Source organism: Antechinus flavipes, chromosome 6 (assembly GCF_016432865.1).
Source record: "Antechinus flavipes isolate AdamAnt ecotype Samford, QLD, Australia chromosome 6, AdamAnt_v2, whole genome shotgun sequence".
Classification (NCBI taxonomy): Eukaryota; Metazoa; Chordata; class Mammalia; order Dasyuromorphia; family Dasyuridae; genus Antechinus; species Antechinus flavipes.
The window spans coordinates 82,701,635-82,721,570 of NC_067403.1; the positions used below are offsets into that span (position 1 = coordinate 82,701,635).

At 33.5% G+C, this 19,936-nt stretch overlaps 1 long non-coding RNA gene across 1 annotated transcript in view; it reads left to right on the plus strand.

The window, feature by feature from the left end:
• The first annotated feature begins 4,592 nt into the window (after window positions 1–4,592).
• The window catches only part of LOC127541762 (uncharacterized), a 66,424-nt gene continuing 51,080 nt past the window's right edge, over window positions 4,593–19,936 (plus strand). The window contains exon 1 of the long non-coding RNA XR_007948465.1: window positions 4,593–4,695. This is a non-coding gene — a long non-coding RNA (uncharacterized LOC127541762). The remainder of the gene's footprint in view (window positions 4,696–19,936) is intronic.

Consider the following 19,936-nt stretch of genomic DNA (forward strand, 5'->3'; position numbering starts at 1 on the left):
AAAACATAGAGGCAGTAGGATGTAGTAAATAGAGAGCAATTTAAAAATAGAGTAAGAATGATCTCAGTTCAAGATGTACATCTGACACACACACACACACACTAACTGTGTGACTTTGGACAAATCATTTAAGCTCTCATTACCTTAGAATAATTCTCTAAATCTATAAATTGAAATTGGTTATCTACATTGATTTCCTCGCTAGGAGTTCCCTCTATTGATGAAATCAAAATTGTAAACAAACAAAAAAGGCAGGAACAAAGAAATCAAGCTATTAATAATCATATGAAATTCTCTAAATTAATATTGATTAGGGAATGAAATGAAATTAAAACAAATTTGAAGTACCTGCTCACACATATCAGATTGGCTAATATATCAAAAAAGGAAAAAGAAAAATTGGAGGGATGTGGAAAAACTGAAAAACTAATGCATTGTTGGTGGCATTGTGAACTGACCCAACCATTCTGGAGAGCAATTAGGAACTATGTCCAAAGGGCTATAAAACTTTGTATGTCCTTTGATCACTGGTAGATTTGTATCCTAAAGAGATTTTTGGGAAGAAAAGAAGAAAAAGGACTATGTCTGGCAGCTCTTTTTTTTGGTAGTGACTAAGAATTAGAAACCAAGGGAATGCCCATCAATTGGGAATGACTGAGCAAATTATGAGATATGATTGTGAGGGTTAGTATTGTGCTATAAGAAATGACAAGTATGATTATTTCAGAAAAAAAAAAAACTTAGAAAGAATTAAATGAATTGATGCAAAGTGAAGTGAGCAGAATCAGGAAAACATTGTAGACAGTAGCCATAATATTGTTTGATAGGAACTTTGAATGACTTAGTCTCAGTAAAACAATGATCCAAGACAATCCCAAAGGACTCATGATTAAAAACCTCCAGAGAAAGAACTGATTTTGTCTGAATACAGACTGAAACATACTGATTTTCACTTTTATTTTCATTCTTTTTTTGTCATTTGAAGGTTTTTTGGTACAAAATGACTAAAATGGAAATGTTTGACACCGTTGCTATGTATAGCCTATATCAACTTACTTATTGAAGGGAGCAGGAAGGTATAGAATTTAGAACCCCAAATTTAAAGAAAAACTCATATGTTAAAAATTGTCTTAACATGTAATTGAGGGAAAATATTTATTAAAAAATTCAAAAACATAAATAAGCTTTCCTAATATTATGATATGCAAATAAGCTTTCCTAATATTATGATATGTATCATGGATAATCAGTCTACAAAAGATATGATCTGATTTTGCTGGTTTCTTATATTGTGATATTCCAAGGATTTGACGGACTCTCCTTTAATGTCTAATTAAAGGAATACTATCCTTGAGTACATTTCCTGAAATGAAATGTAAATTTATATAACATACAGACTTATAAATGGAAAAATGAAATTCACTCAGCTCACAAGGGTCCATCTCTTCATCAACTGATCAATAACCTTTCTCTTATATTTAGCAATTGAGCTAGTTAATACCAGAGCTTTTGTTCTTGCCATCATAGCACATTCCAGTAAACCTAGTAATTTACATTTCACATAGTGCGTAACTGAAAAATTTTTTCTATTTTTTTTCATTTTTTTTTTGGTTTTGTTTGACTGATTTTTGATGTCTCATTGAGTCATTCATTTCCATATGTTCAGTTCTAATTTTTAGTGAATTATTTTCTTCAATTACCTTTTTTAGCTCCTTTTGTATTTGACTAATTGAATTTTTAAATGAGTTGTTTTGTTCTATGGATTTATTTTTCCATTTCACAAGTTCTATTTTTCAAGGAATTGTTTTCTTTTTCCATTTCACAAATTCTGTTTTTCAAGGAGGTATTTTCTTTTCCATTTTGTAAAATTTATTTTATAAGGAATTATGTGCTTTTTCCATTTCACTAAATCTGTTTTGTAAAGGGTTTTCTTCAAATAATTTCTGTGTTTCCTTTTTAATAATCTCTTGCAAAATTCTCATTTCCTTTCCCCATTTTTCTTCTCTCTTTTAAGATTCTTTTTGAATTCTTTTTGCTTTTTTGCTCATTTTTAAAAATATTGAGGTTTGCTTTTAGGGCAAAGGTTTGTCCTAGTTTCCTCTACAGATGACAGTAGCTACACTGTGTCAGTGCTGACTAACTTCCATTACTGGGTGGGCATGGCCAGGTTCTGTGAAATTCTGGCAATTAGGGGCTCACTATTTGCCTTTTGTATTTGTGTTGCATGTCTGCTGATCTACTGGCTTACAACCAGGACAGAGTAGTCAACACTGCTGTTAGATTGCTTCCAGCAGATTCCCCAGAACCCCATCACTCTGTTCTCTGCACTATCTGTGCTTGGGTTTCCACAATGCTACCTATTTTCATACCACTTCCCTCTATTCCCAATGGAAACAGACCTACTCTGAAGAAGTTCCAAATTGTCTTCTGCTGGCAATTTGTTACACTCCAAATATTTGTGAATTCTGTCACTCCCAAAATAGTCAAGAGGCTTAATTTGCTGTTAATTTGAGGGATATGGAGAGAGCTCAGAAAAAGACATGTTTCCTCTCTGCCATCTTGACTCCATCCATTCTTTCTTAAAGAATCAGCTATTCTTATTTCTCCTCCTCCCCATTTTTTACACATAAGGATTTTGAAGGAAGGAAATTGATGCCTAAATTTGATGCAAAGGCTAGACCAGAATCTAAAATTCTTCTGGGTATCAATCCAGTATACTTCTCTTTATATTGAGCAGCTGATTAAATGTTTGCATTTTTCAGGCTCTAAAAATTTCAAATTTTTATTTGAAATATTTCAATATTTTGATGAATTTGTGATGTGACTAGACATTCTGTCCATTACTACAGCTTTTAATCCATTCACACCTTATCATCTTATTTAAATCTATTCATCTGCATAAATTTTTTCTTGGGGATTTACCAGGTTTTTCTTCTATGCCTCCAGAAGAAGATACCCGGAATTATAGTGCAACATTTAGTGTATCTATCCTTGACTGTTACTACAAGACTAGCATTTTCTGATCATATGTTTTATCACTGCATTGGCGACTGTGCTTCAGCTTCCTTCCACCCACTGTGAAGTTTTCTACTCTATTGTCTTTAGGGGCATCTAGCTGCAATTGCAATTCTTTTGAGATCACAAGTTGCATGATTTGCAATCAGAAAACATTACTGGAAAAATGCCAACATCAACAAGATCACCTTTGGTGGTAGGAAACAGCTTGGGACCATTAAATCTTCATCTAAAATATTATTTTTTTACTATCCACTTTGCTGTGAGGGTGAATGCAAATACACCAGTCCCATCAGACCTTTGGAAAAAGAGGAAATCCATATTCAATTTTCTCCAGACTTTAAATGAAAGTGGCAGTTCTGGAAGTACAAAAGCAACAGTGGTTCATTTAAGGACTATTACAACTCCTTTATATGTTAACTAATTTTCTAAACATTAGCAAAGCACTCCTCCTTAGAAGTATTCATATGAAAACTGCAGCAAACCTTTTTTTGTTATCTGCCCACACTTCCATTATTACTACAGAGCTTAATTACTCTCCATTTCCCTGGTGTATAGCAGATGATCATTTTAGAGGGATAAAATGAATAATGTAAGTGGCAGAAAAAAAGAGCAGATTCTGATAGTGGGTTCTATTCCTCTTCCATATTGATTGAAAGCAATTTATTTTCTTTTAACTTCCTGTTTTAAACTTTATTAATTTACTTTCCCTCTATTAATGGCATTCTGCAATTATTCATCATAATGTGTAGAGACCTCAAGTTCTTAAAAGCTATGCCAATGGAAGGCAAGCTTTGAAAGATCTTTTTGTTATTCATTTTCTGACTCTTCATGTCCCATGCACCATAATGTCCTGAGTTTTTTGTTTTGTTTCATTTTTGTAGATATTGAAGTGGTCTGCCATTAATCCATAGATTAAGGCAAAAAAGTTAAGGGGCTTACCCAGGATCACACAGCTAATAAATGTCTGAGACTGTATTGGAACTCAAGTATTCTTGACTTCACATCCAGTGCTATACACTATACACATTAAGATACCTAGCTGCCTTCTTTTAAAGGTTTCACTAAGTTGGAAAAATATGCTATGGGGGGGGGGGGGGTGTGTGCAGAAAAAGACTATGATACAAGAAAAAGCTTAGCTAAATGCAGACAGTCTTGTTACCAAAAGATTGACTAACAAATAAAGATTTCTTTTTTGACTATAGCAATTAAGAAAGACTGGTTAATAAGGCTTGGTGAAGCTATAGTAGGGAAGGGAATACTTCCACTGAATAAACTATAGGTCAGTGCAATACTGAAGATTTTTATAAGGTGCTAAAAACATTGCAGGTATTCTCTAGAAATATTTGTGGTGAATTTCTTCATTCTTCTGGGAAAGTAAAGAATGGTTTGCTTTTTGTTAGTAAAACAAAGTAAAACCTCAGATGTTTCTAAGAAAGGCCTAGAAATTTTCTAAGCCAACATTTTTCAGTAAGTATTAATGTTTCTGCCTTAAGAAATCCACAGTTGTCTTGAAGCCAAACCCTCCCTACTAAAGCTGTAGGCAATAACTCAGTCTCTGTTTAATCCTCTGAAAGGGCTAGCAGGCAGCATTGTGCAAGAAGAGCCAGACCTTCTAGAATGGTTCTTGTTACAAGTTGGCCTGTTGTACTGAGGTTTAGAGCTGACTTTTGCAAGCAGGTAGGTGACACCTCTTTATGGATGAGTGGGGTAGATTATAAAAGTCTGTTGTGGGCTTCTGAAAACTATCTTTTCATGAATGTCTTTTTATCTCCCTGGACTTGTGACTCTTTAGGGAGTTCTTGTACAGTAGACCCATTTTGAAAGATACCTGGTATTTAGAGAGAAAATAATAATATACTTTAAAGTTGGTAAAGTGCTTATAGTGCTTATTTATGGTGCAATCTTATTAGTTAGGTACAATCATTATCCCCATTTTACAAATGAAGAAATACAGGAAGGTCATTTGATTTATCTAGTGTGCTAGAGACAAAAAGACAATTCATATAGCTAGTCAGTACTTTTGCCTTTTTCTGTCTCAGGTTCCTCATGTGTAAAATGGGAATAATATTAACACATTTCTCATAAATATTGGGGGAAATCAAATGAATAAGATTTGTAAAGTGTTTTACAAATCTTAAAGCAATATTTAAATACTAGCTATTATCATTGTTATTTTGCATATCAATAATCTGAAACATCTATTAAGAAAACTTGGATCAGACTACATATTGTAACTCTTCTCTCTTTCACTAACATAGTCAAATGGTCTTCCTTTTCACAGACTTGCTCATACCCTAAACTTACCACCAAGACATCACCAATGATAGTGAAGACCAATGTGTCTTAATTTTGGGTTTGGATAATATGCTCATCATATATAGTTAAACTAAATATTCAAAGTTTATTTCTAAGTACCTTCTGGGAAGGGAATGTTTTGTTGTGGGTTTGTATACTGAGTGTCTGGCACAGAATAAGTACTTAATAAATGTGACTTGCATTGAATGGCCTTGACTACTTAATAAATTAAAATCCTAAGAAAGATAATGAGCCATTTATTATGCAGATGCAAAGAAAATATTGGAAAGGTTTGAGGCTTGTTATAGAAAAGGAGTCTGATGTGTGATTTCAAAAAATAAAACATGTAATTAGATGAACTAACTCTAACCCTAAGACTGGATTTGGAATTGGAGGATTTGTATTTGTCTCACAAGTCTGAAACTTACTCATTGTGTGATCTCAGTCAGATTGCTTCACTTTTTCTGGCCTAATCTATTAAATGAGGTTATTGGACTAGATGATCTTGTTAAATTTTCTTCCAGTAAAAATACTTTGATCCTAATTATTAAGATGACTGACTATTCAAAGAGGAAATAGGATTAGTCAATATTCATATTTAATGACACATCCATGACTAAGTTTCCACGTATTGAGACACATAATATCAGTAAATTCCCACTGATAGATACCCTTGGCTATCAAACACATTTCTAAAAAGGACATTCTTTCTCATCACCTTGATTGTCTAAACACCAACTGGTAAAGACAGTTAAGTGATCTACTCTTCAGTATTAGAAAGCAGCTTACAAATTCAATTGAAAGCTAATTATTTAACTTCCTGTTGAACTAAATAAAATATTGTCAGTACAAATGAAGTCATTAATTAGGGCAAATTAATGTCAAAGCATTAGTTGTGGTTTAGTCATGATTTTTGTGGATATTGTTATTCAATTTTATATAACACGACAATGAAGCAATTGTTTTTCTTTTAAAACAGATGCCTGCAATTTTTTTTTTCTTGACTGGTATGTTTCAATTTGAATAATTTGCTCAGTAGACAACTCTTATCTTGATTTCCAGCACCTAGATTCTCCTTCTAGGCCTAGTCTCTGGATGTCTCAGAATATCCATCTATATCCTGCAGAGCTTTATAGAAATCCCTCTGCAGTTGAGTGAAATGTCTAGTTCCTTTTTTTCTTTTCATCCTTTTCCCCTTCTTATTGGCTCTTGGCTTGTAAAAAGTGACTAGAAAGTGAGGAAGGAAAAAGAACTCCCAGCTAGTTCTATATTTCCAGCTAGTGATATATTATCTCTTCTATAGGATTTCCTAGCCATGGAGAGTTGAGAGTATAAAAAAGATGATGATGAAATTTAGCAATTATCTCCTTTCTTCAGTTCCATAGGTATTGCTTAATCATCTACAATGTGAGAATCACTCATATTAATACATGAAGATGAAAAAGAGAATAGTTGCTACTCTAAAATTCTATTAGAGGAAATGAAAGGTACACAGATTAGAGTCAGTAAATCAATCAAATTAAATTTATTAAGCATTAATTATATGATAGAGATTATACTAAGTGCTGGGGATGCAAAAAAAGGCAAAGCATGGTCCCTGAATTCAAATATTCACATTTTCATGGGGGAGATCACATGTGGAACATTATTCATACATAACATATATGTGTGTATGTATACACACACACATATATGTTATACAGAGATGGAATGGCAGTGGGGGTAGAGTAAGTGGAAAAGACTTCCAGCAGATGGAAGAAAATACATGATATACTTTTAAAAGTTATTTTAAAATTTCTACATAAACTACCATGTTGCTTTAAGGTTTGGAGACAAGGTATCTTCTCATTATTCAGGTATAACTCACTTATGTAATAAATGGGTCATCATTTATCATTCCTCTATGCTCACTTTTGATACAATGTATATAAACCCAACCTCATTTTAATGCAGTAGGGATTCTTTTAAAAATCTTCAAGTGAATCTTATCTTTACTAATTTAGACAATGGTTCTTTTGTCTATCCTACTTAAAATATGATAACCAGGACTGAACACAGAGCTGTAGGTGTGGTATGACCAGAATGGAGTCTGATATAATTTTATTGAATGCAATCCAGTTTCAAGGCATGAGATTCCATATCTTCCTAAGAATATCCCAATTCACCTTCTGACCACTTTTGTTTGGCTGATATAATACTTTGGGAATTATGATACATATAATACCTTTATACACATATCTTTGGTTTTAGATGTCTTTTTAGGTGTATAGAAACAGTGATAGTAAGTATAGGAAAGCTTTCTTCTGTTGAAATAGCACTGAATTGAAGGACAAGGAAAGCTGCCTTCTAGATGACCTTGGATAAATCATTTTATTTCCCTGAAATTTCACTTCTTCATCTATTTAAATGAGGTGTTGAACTAACTCTCTGAGTTTCTTTTAAATACCAATTTTGTTGGTATGCATTTCTTTTGTGGTAAACTCTATTCACAAAGACCAAAAGGAAATGAATCCCTTCCTCCAAGAGGAGGAAAACCTATATAATAAATTGAACCCTGATTTATAGAACTTCATGGCATAACAAAAGAGGTATCTTTATAATAATTAATGTTTGAACGAGATAAGGTGAGATCTTTCAAGACAGTTGTGAAAATCGAGTAAGGTTTCATCTATTTCAAAGTTTGAGGCTTACTTAAAGTGTCTCCTCCCTGCTATCTTCTTAAGGACAAAAGCCCCTTCCTGCTATCTTAAGGACAAAAGCCCCTTCTTGCTATCTTCTTAAGGAAATAAGCCCCTTCCTGCTATCTTCTTAAGACAAAAGCCCTTTCCTGCTATCTTCTTAAAGACATACTTAAAGTATCCTCCTGCTATCCCCTCCCTGTTATCCCCTTAAAGGCATACTTAAGCCCCCTTCCTGTTATCCTCCCTATTTCAGCCAAATAGTTCCAGTTTAGAATGTAAGATCCTCAGCCAATAAGGATGAGGGTCAGTGGTGGGAGGGGTTAGGGATAAAAGTGCCGACCCTGCCCCCTACGGTGCTTCCTCCCTTCGATAGACTGCTTGATGGGTGGGACACCTCTTCTTGAGGACGTATAATAAACTTTGCTTTGCTTCTAGAGATCTATCCAGTTGTTTTATTAATGGTTTCCGACCCACACATGTTGGCTAAGGCAGTTTCCCCTCTCTCCCCCCCCTCCCATATTTTGGGAAAGTGGGATTGAGGTATCAGTTGGAGAGCCTTATTATTTATTTCCTTAAGAGTTGTCTCAATTTAATAAACATGTATTCAGTTTCTACTATATATTAGGGAACCTTGATAAGCTTAGGCAAAATAATCTCTACTCTCTCTTTTTTTGGCTAGGACTTTCTTTTTTTTTTTAAATTATTTAAAATAACTTTTTATTGACAGAACCCATGCCAGGGTAATTTTTTACAGCATTATCCCTTGCACTCACTTCTGTTCCAATTTTTCACCTCCCTCCCTCCCTCCCCTCCCCCAGATGGCAACAGTCCTTTACATGTTAAATAGGTTACACTATATTTTAGATACAATATATGTGTGCAGAACCGAACAGTTCTCTTGTTGCACAGGGAGAATTGAATTCAGAAGGTATAAATAACCCGGGAAGAAAAACAAAAATGCAAACAGTTTATATTCATTTCCCAATGTTCTTTCTTTGGGTGTAGCTGCTTCTGTCCATCATTGATCAATTGAAACTGAATTAGCTCTCTTTATCGAAGAGATCCACTTCCATCAGAATACATCCTCATATAGTATGGTTATTGAAGTATATAATGATCTCCTGGTTCTGCTCATTTCACTTAGAATCAGTTCATGAAAGTCTCGCCAGTCCTCTCTGTATTCATCCTGCTGGTCATTTCTTACAGAACAATAATATTCTGTAATGTTCATTACAATTTACTCAACCATTCTCCAATTGATGGGCATCCATTCATTTTTCAGCTTCTAGCCACTACAAACAGGGCTGCCACAAACATTTTGGCACATACAGGTCCCTTTTCCTTCTTTAGTATCTCTTTGGGGTATAAGCCCAGTAGAAACACTGCTGGATCAAAGGATATTCACAGTTTGATAACTTTTTGAGCATAGTTCCAAATTGCTCTCCAGAATGGCTGGATGTGTTCACAATTCCACCAACAATGTATCAGTGTCCCTGTTTTCCCACATCCTCTCCAATATTCCACATTATCTTTCTCTGTCACTCTAGCCAATCTGACAGGTGTGTAGTGATTTCTCAGAGTTGCCTTAATTTGCATTTCTCTGATTAATAATGATTTGGAGCATATTTTCATATGTCTATAAATAGTTTTAATTTCTTTGAGAATTGTCTGTTCATATCCTTTGACCATTTATAATAATCTCTACTCTCAAGGAGCTTTCAATCTAATGGAGAAGACAACTGTCAAATGCTGCAAATAAATGACCAAAGTCACAGAAATTATTACACCAAATGTCAGCTCTGAAAACACTGAAGAGCTCACAGAAATTATACACCAACTGTAATTCTGAAAACTTAAACTAATCTAAAACTAAAGCTCTCACAGTAGTTGTAGGCAAAAAGTTTTCTTTATTTCTCTGGAGGAGGGAAACTAGACATAGATCCAAAACAGTGAGGCTAAGCCTTGCTTCTTCATATACTAGAGGCTAAACAAAGAAACAAGCATTGCATTATAGTTGTGGCAATGAGAGTTATAGCAACAATAAAGAAAATTTGATTCATAGGGGCTTCATGACAGGAATGTAGTTCCTGCAGATGCTCACAGACTACTTGAGTAGGTTGAAACAATTTGTTATGGTTGAAACAATTCAGTGATTTTGCTTCAAGGAGTAAGTGCAGAGGATTGGTGTTATGTCAAGCTTGGGGCACAGCTTGCTTGTTTGGTCTTAACTCTGGAAAACAGGATATCTCCTAATGGCAAAACGAGAGAAGTGAAAAAAGAAGGATGATCTTGACATGGAGATTCTGACATCACATATAAACAAATATATACAAAACAAGCTATGTACTCAGAGGAAATGCATTGAAATTAAGTGGGGTTAGGGAAGTCTTCCTGTAGAAGGTGGAATTTTAATTGGAATTTAAAGGAAGCCAGAGAGGTCAGTAGTTAGAATGGAGGAGGAATAGTGTTAGAGGCAAAGAGGGCAGGCAAAAAAAATGCCTGAAGTCAAAAGATGGAGTCTTTTTCTTGCAACAACTAGGAGACCAATGTCACCTAATTAAAGAATATGTATTGAGGAGTAAGACTGGAAAGATAGGAGCAAGGTAAGTTATGAAAATCTTTGAATGCCAGAGCATTTTGTATTTGCCCCAGGAAGCAATGGGGAACCACTGAAGTTTATTGAGCAAGATAGTGACATGATATGACCTGTGTTTTAGGAAAATCACTTTAGTGATTGAATAGAGAATGATGAAGGGATTGTTTTTGATGATCTCCAAAGCTCCTGAATTACTTATAGTGCCTGGAAGATGAAAAAGGGAGAAGACAATCCAGCTAGTGACACATTCTTATGCGTGTAAGGTCAGTACTCATATTTTCAATTTCTCTAAATAGACTCTTTCAGTACTTCTAATGATGACTGCTCCCCTTTCCTTTGACCTTGTATAATTAGGCGGATTTTGAACAAATAGCAAATGGAATTGAATTTTTAAAGTAATGGGTTCTAAAGAATTTCCTTCTTTTGTTGGGTGCCATTTCTGACTCAAGTCTTTGGGTGCTGATGGTCACTTAAGAGTAATTTGTTTTTCCATTTAGAGCACTTATTTTAGAATAATCAGCTTCCCATTCTCTGCCTTGATTTTTGAAAGCCCTATTTGCTGGGTCCCAAGGATCTTGTTGTTACTTCTTAGAAGATGAATGGAAACATTTGTTGTCATCACTATTTTGGTATTTCAAAGAATAAGAGACTTCAAATCCAAGAGTACTCTCATCTTTGACTCAGATTTCCATGATTCAATACAATATCACATGGCTGTCATGAATTACTTCAGATAAAAGCATTTACTTCTAGGTTGCCTTCTGATGGGGCATCTTTCCAGTCTTTGTTCAGCTAGACCACTAGTAATAGACCACCATTATGCTCCAAACCTTTGTAGTTTGGTGAATTCTGCCAATGTTTGTGCTTTCCCAGTAAAGGCTGGTGAATCCAGGGTTGTGTCAATGTTATTATGAAGCACTGAAGTAGGGCTTTGGTAAAGTCGTTTATCATCAATAAATATGTATTGAATCATCACTGCAGCTACTGGAGATCCATATCCAAAGTATTGCTATAGAAACTATAGAGAGGTTTCTGATATTGGTAGACCTGAGAATAGGGAGAGACTCAAAAATATTACCAAAGATTTAGTTGTTACTATGATAAAAAAATTGTAATTGCCCAAACATTCTGATGAGGTAGCTAGGTGGTGGAATGGATAGAGCACTGTAGTTAAACCCAGGAAGAACTGAGTTCAAATCTGGCTTTACATACTTATTAGCTGTGTGACTATGGATAATTTCTTTTATCTATCTGCCTCAGTTCAGCCTTTTGTAAAATGGAGATATTATTAGCTCTCTCTGTCTTGGGGTTGTTGTTAAAATCAGCTGAGAGTATCTGTAAAATGCTTTACTAACCTTAAAATGCTATACAAATATCTATATGTCATAATAAGCTATTGGAGCATTATAAGTATGTATTCTGTAATTAACATATGACATACTTAGAGCATAGGAGTTTGGGCAGTTATTGTTCTTTCAAATATTTTCAGTGCCTATTCTTAACAATTGTCTTAAAGTCTGTTTGTTTTAGTAACTTTTACTGCATATTACTAGATTACTTAAAAAATATGAAAAATTTCCAACTCAACCAGCATTAAGAGCACCTGTTTCTCTATAACTCTAGTAGCATTGAGTTTCATTATTTTTAATAATTTTCACCAATTAGGAAGTGTCTGAGGGTTGTTTTAGTTTATATGTGATTTTTAATGAATTTGATTATTTTAAGAGATTACTCACAATTTAGGAATCTTTTTGAAAAAATATAATTTTATATGCGTACTTAGCACTATGCACCATAAAAGAACACAATTTTAACTAGTCAATGACACTGTGGGATAATGTTTGATTAAATCATTTTATATGCATACTTAGCACTATTGCACCATGAAAGAACATAAATTTAACCAGTCAATGACACCATGGGATAATGTTTGGGTTAAACCCTTTCTATTTTGATTCTCTTCTCTCACCAACAAAGGAGAGAAGCCATTTTTTTCCATACCAAATATTTCTTTCCTACTGTGTCAACCCAAAGATATAATTTTCCACTTTCTCTGTATCACACCATTTCTTTCCCTAAATTTGACATTTTTCCTTATCTGTGCTGGTTTGACTTCACTGATTCTAGTTATAACAATGAATTAATTTAGCTTAAGATCAAATGATACTAGCTTATATGGGTCTTACTACTACTTTAGATGCTTTTAAATATTATTAATAAAGATTATAATCATAACATCTCATGCTTGTAGCTTGTGAACCCTCCAAACATAAATATTTTGAACAAAGATTAAAACTCTGCTCTAGTAAAATTCTATGTATTTCTAGTTAGCCACTGGTGCCCTCCATTTGCAATCCTCATTTCCATCTTTAACGGAGTACTGACATATAGATATATGTCACAAATCAGTTATGATCAATTGTTAAATTTTACAAGGAAAATATTTAAAAAATAGAAATAGTTTAAATACTGATAAAAATGAAATAGATGTACCTGTTAGCATAAGTGTACTGGATAGAGTACAGAGCAGGAGAAGAAGGGGGAATTGGACATCTTGCAGCTTTTCCTCATTTCTTAAAGCAATAGCCACAACCAACAGCTTTAATAGAAGTTCTTTGTGCCATAGTGGAGAGTTTGGCCTGTCTGAAGCCAGCCTGTTGTACTTAGTCTCTAGTTCTAGTGCTCAGATCATCAGATACCTCTTGGGACTTGATTGCCTGGTACACGGATGCTCTTGTTCTTGCTTCAAGATTTCTTCCCTCTTAGTTATATCTCCCTCTCTCTTTTCAATCTGTCATCCATTGTCCCTCCCTATTAAGTTAGATAACTCAATCTTGTGCTATTCTGGTTCAGAGTAGAAAAGAATATATCTCATTGGGAGTAAAAATCCCAGTATTTCTAGTTAGGATTTTAGAATTGTGTTTCCTCTGTCCTAGAGGAACTACATTTGAAATCCAAATACATCAGTAACTAGAAAACAGGATCCCTTCCTTCCTTCTAAGGAATTTCTAATTTAGTTGAAGACACAGAGTTTATACATATAAAATCCCATTAGAAAAATAGTTTTTGATTTTTTTTGGTCATAGTTATGTGGTACTAAAGTGCTGGGTATAGAATCAGAGATCTGAGTTCACTTAATCCTATTTATCTCAGTTTCTTCATCAGTAAAATAAGCTGGAGAGGAAAATGGCAAATCTTCCTACTATCGTTGTTAAAAAAATTCCTAATGGAGTCATGAAGAGTCAGACATGATTGAAACAACTAAATGATAACAACACCAATTTATACTCTTAAAAAATGATTGAGGCTCCTCAGACTTTTGATTTATGTGAGTGATAGTTGCCTGTACTTACTATATAAGAAATTAGAATGTATTATTATTATCATGAAAATAGTTTTGACTTTGTATACTCCCTGAAGAGGTCTTGGGGATGCTCAGAAACTTCTGGACCACATTTTGAGAACCACTCCATTAAAACAATTGCAAAGTGACATTTTAATTCAATTTATCAAGTGTTCATTGAGCACCTGATTTGTGAAGGACTCTCTGCTACAAGCTAGGAATACAAAACCAAAACAAAACACAAAATCCAGTTCTGGCTCTCTACAAGTTTATATCATACTTGAGAAAAACAACACATTCATAGATACAGAGATCTAAAATGGATGTAAAGCAAGTACAAGTATAAATTTTTTTTTTTGGTGGAGCAGCAAGAACAAATTGGGTGTAGGAGAGTGATGTAGAATGGCCTTCTTTAAGAAGTAGCATCTGAAGTGTGCTTTAAAGGAAGCTTGAGAATTTATAATGGGATGGAATGGCAGAGGGGAAAGCATTACAGATATGGGGAATAGCTTAAGCAAAGGCAGGGAGATTGGAGATGGAGTGGATTTAGTCTAATGTGAGTGTTGGTTGTGGTTTAGGGCTTTCCAGGTTTTATCAAGACTAGGTCTAATATTGTACCAAAGCATTAGATATTCTTTTAGTTTATCCTTGCCCTCATCTTATCCTCATAGATTTTACTCTATAAAATCTCCATATACACTCATGTATAATTTTTTATAAATTTAAAAATTTAAATATAAATTATAAATAAAAATAAAAAAATAAATTATAAATAAAAATTAAAAATTTCAAATCCCATTCAAATATGCAACAATACACATGAATTTCAGTTTCAGAATAGCCTGCTTTTTAATCCATAAAAAATTTAGAACATGGGGCAGCTAGGTAGCGTAGTAGATATAGTACCAGCCCTGAAGTCAGAAGGACCTAAGTTCAAATCTGGCTTCAGACACATAACACTTCCCAATTGTGATGCTGGGCAAATCACTTACCTCCAATTGCCTCAGCAAAACAAAATAAAAACCACCAACAACAAAAAATTATAGAACATGCAAAGGACACACAGATACTAATACTCAGACAAAAAAGGAAATAAAACAGTCATAGTGGTTATCCTCAGAAACAACTGAATTTTGCTAGCATTCTGACATTCCTATTATATAGTAGTTATCTACACAGGCCTTTCCAGAACAATAGTATATCCTGTGAAATGTATTTCCTGAAAAGGTAAATATATTGGTCTCTTTCACACTGAAATCTGAATCACACTGTCATAGTGAGAAAGAAGGCTTTAGGGCTAATTCATAATTTTTTTCCTTTCATGGATTGTACCCCAGATGCAGAGGCTAGAGGCTAGGTGAATGATATATTTTTTTTTTCCCAGCAAAGCTTATTTTCTCTCCTTCTCTCTCTAAAGGATCTGGTCTCCAGATTCTTGATCTTATGTCATTGAGAAAACCACCAAGATGTTGACTGTGTGATAAACTTCCTTTCTTTGATATAAGATTTAATATTGGGATTATAATGTCAAGAAAATAAATATATGCTTTCCTCCCCTATCTACAATGGAGGGCTGAGGATGAAGAACATTATGGATGAATCCCCATTTTGCATCCTATTAGAAAGTATAGATCTTCTTCTGCTATGTACTTCTGAAGGAACTTTATTATTGCCTTGGCTGCTGCACTTTCTTAGACTAAGATGTTTCCAAATACAAAATAATATATTACATCAATGGGATATGTAAAAACCTAAATTAACCTAGAGAGAAGAAGAGTTGAATTTGTGTTGTCTTGAGAGAGGTGATATAAATGATTTAGGGGAGAGGAGAAGATATTTAGCTGGGGAGAATAGTTAGTTCAAAGATGTGGAGTTGGGAATCAGTTTGACTATGATCAAGAACTCTAAAATGTTGCTCAGCATGAAAATTGACTTAAAATATTCAAATGAAATGACTCACACAGAATAATGAAAGCAGTTACATTCATTATTTATGAAAAAAAAAATGGCTCCACATGGACTCTGTTTCCCTATCACTAGTTTTCTGGTATTCAGATGACTCACTATGTAGGCAGCCATTCACACTGTTAAGTCTTTTTGGATCCCATAATTTTTTTACCCTCAAAATATTATAAAACATGTATCCAAATTTCTGGATAAGCTGTGAGTTTGGTAGCTAATGAAGTGGATAAGTGTAGTAGGGAAAGAATCCAGGGATGGAGGTTACTAGGAAGGAGAGAGTCATAAAATACATTGACTTAAGGCAATATTTGGATCATGATCTTATCCCCCACCCCATACTGCCACACACACATCAGCTTAATAGGTTAAAGACTTAAGGAAGTTGTGTCAACCATCTCTAAAAATAGTTCATTTGAAGTCAAAGAAGATGGCAAATTAAAATAACTGTACGGACATGTATACATGTATACATTAACATATTTTGCATGTACTGGTCAACCTGCTATCTGGAGGAAGGGGTGAAAGGAAGGAGGGGAAAAATTGGAACAAAAGGTTTTTCAATTATCAATGCTGAAAAATTACCCCTGCATACATCTTGTAAATAAAAAGCTATAATAAAAAAAGATGACGAATTAATTATTTTAAAACTTCTAAAGATCCATGTTTTTATCATTGAGGATATTTCCTCCCCTAATATGTATTATATTTTTTCTTCTTAGAGATTCTTAAGTTGGGGTCCATGATCTTGATTCTTAAGATATTTTGATAAACCATATTTTCATATAATTAGATTCCTATGTAATCCTGTTTTTTTTTTTTTTAAATTTTATGCCTTTAAAAACATTTTTCTGAGAAGAGGTCCGTATGTTTCACCAAACAGCCAAAGAGGTTTATGACACAAAAAAAACTAAGTTTTTTGGTATTCACTACCAAAGTCTAATTTTACAAGATGGTTTTACACTTGCCATGGAGGAAAAGGAAATCATCACTCACAGGTCAGTCTTCTGAGCATGTTAGTATGCTTATCTGTTAGCAAAACTGTTTGATGGGATTTCCCAGAACTTGTGCTCTGCTAACCTGGCAGAATCCAGGGTCACCCCCATGCTATAAAGAACAAGATTTTATTAAAAGAATATATACTAGGATAGAAAATTTTGAAGATAATTGAAGAACATTTTTGTGGAAGAGCTAGTACAGTAGATCAAATATTTCTTTCCTTAGGTCTTATTACTCTGTCACATTCCTTTCTTTTTGAAAGGAAAGTAGGCTCTCCTGAGGATATATTTAGTGATTCTCAAGAAAAATCAGTCTGCAACTTATAAAGGAAAAGTAGGCTTTCTTGAGGGCATATTGAGTAATCTTCAGGGAATAAATTAGTATATAACTTTAACTCACACATCATATAATCAGTTTCTTTTCATCGATTAAGCATCTTTGTCTCATATATTGCCAATAGTAAGAACATGCCAAAGAAGATGTAATTTTCAAAGATTTCTAAGGTATTCAACTAATGGATGTTAATATGCCCTAGTGAGATTGATGAGAAATTATACATATTGATTTTTAATTGAAGAGAGATGTTGATGAAATGAGATGTATCTAAACAAAGACCTCTCTCTAGATAAGAAATTTTGAAATCATGTCAAAAGAGGAATAGTTGAAGTTGCTGAGTATAAAAAGATTTAGTAAGGACATAATAACTGATTTTAAATATTCAGAAAGTTTTTGTGTGGAAGAATTAGTGTAAAACATTAGAGAGAAGCATATTTCAACAGTAGAAGTCAAAAGAGTTTTGGAGCCAAATCACCCGAGTATGAATTCTGATTCTGCCACTTACCAGCTTCATGATCTCTATTAAGTTACAAAATTATCTGGGCCACAATTTTCTAATCTCTGAAATGAAAATATTATTAGAGGACTATTTAGATCTCTTCCAGCTACAAATCAATAATCTTACAATCTTCTAATATTAGAACTGTACAACAAAGGGATACTCCAGCTCATGAGTAAACTCCCTGTGATTGAAAGTGTTTGCAATCCATGTTTACTAATGGGGGTTCATTCCTTTTTTAAAAAAATCTAAATTATTTGCATAATATATTCCAGGGCTTCTTAGGAGTGAACAAAAGAGATGTTCTGGCAGCCACTGAAGACCTATGGTATGTGGTAGATACTTTGGTGAATGACATTTTATCATCTACAGAAGAATGAGAAAAACCAATAAAGTTGTGTGCAAAGAATACAGAAGACCCAATGAAAGCAAGAGAGTAGGCTTTGTGAAAGTGGCTCATGCTAGAATACAGTAGTAAAGGACAATTTCTGACAGAACTATTAACATGTTAAAAGACTCGTAGGATTTTTGGAATTGAAGTTATTGTAAATAACTGGTAGCACATACCAAATACCAAATAACAAATGTTTCTTGCTATCCTTTCTTTTTCTAGAGCCTTAGGATTTAAAACTGGCAAAAAATACAAATTATTTAGTGTACCTTTCTTTTTTCATAGATAAAAAGAAACAGTGGCCCCAAAGGGAGCTATACTGCTACACTGCAGCCAGAGTTCTTTTTAAGTGAAAAGTTAGGATGATTATAGGTGATGTTAAGTAAAGAGATGTTATAAATTTATAGGTAATCGTATTTGGAGCTTGAAGGGACTTTAATTATCATTTGTCCTATTCAATGTCTTCATATGGCAGATGAGAAAATTAAGGCATGGAGAAATTAAAGGATTTCTATAAGTTCCCACAGGTAGAAAATAATGGAATTGAAATTTAAATCTTATTCAATCTAACAAGCATTAAGTACCTATTAAATGTCAGTTACTTTTCTAGGTGCTAGGGATACAAAGAATTACTTCTACTGAGAAAAACAATATGTATCTATATGGCCAATAGGTGTGTGTACATTCATATATTATATATGTGTGCATATACATACATGCATGCACTAAATAAGCATATATTTATAAACATACACATATATACACACACCATATGTGTGTAAATATGTATTAGTCTATCTCTGTGTGTGTATTACATATTTATGTATATGTATTATATATCTATTATGTGTATATAGGTGGTACAGTGCATAGAATGTGGGGCCTTGACTCAGAATACATAAGTTAAAATTTGTCCTAAGACATTTATTGTGAGACCCTGGACAAGTCACATAGTCCTGTTTGTCTCAGTTTTCTCAGTTGTTAAAAAAATGACTTGGAGAAGAAAATGGCAAACTTTCTTTGCCAGGAAAACTCCAAATGAGATCACAAAGAGTTGAGCATGACTAAAATGGCTGAATAACAAGGAGTATTTATATTACATTTATTATATATAAATATATATTGCATTTATATAACATAATGAAAAATAGTATTAGCATGTCTGATGTGGCATTGCATAAAATTGGATTGCAGACAACATCATTAGAAGTGATAAGATGGCTTTATACTAAAATATTCTACTTGAAATGAGAGTATGATGATCACAAATAGATATTCATTTAATAATTCCAAATGGAAATCTCACAGTCTTCCAAGAAGTAGATAAATGAATAGTAATGTGAGAATTTTATAGTTCACTGTCAGAAAATGATTAATTCAGCCAAATAAAAAATAAGAAAAATTATGGAGTTAATTGCCTTAAGCAAATTAATTCTAATAAATGTATTAGGGGAAATTAAGTGGAACAAAATATTTATATATATTTATATATATATATATGTTCCTCTCAAAAACACATGAATGTAAACTCCCATAAAATTTATTAAATTTTTAATCCAAAAAGCAGATGTAGATATAGAAAATATTGTATATACATCATGAATTATATTTAAATAAAATTAACAGTAAATAATGAAATAAGCACATATTGATACTAAAGTAATTTATTAAAATAAATAGCTGAAAAAGATAATGTTTTACATCAAAGTTAATCAAGAAAAATATCCTGCAATATATCACATTCTATGAGATGCACCCAAAGCAATATCAAAATTAGAAATGAGAAATTAGAAATGAGATTATTATACAATTCTGTGAG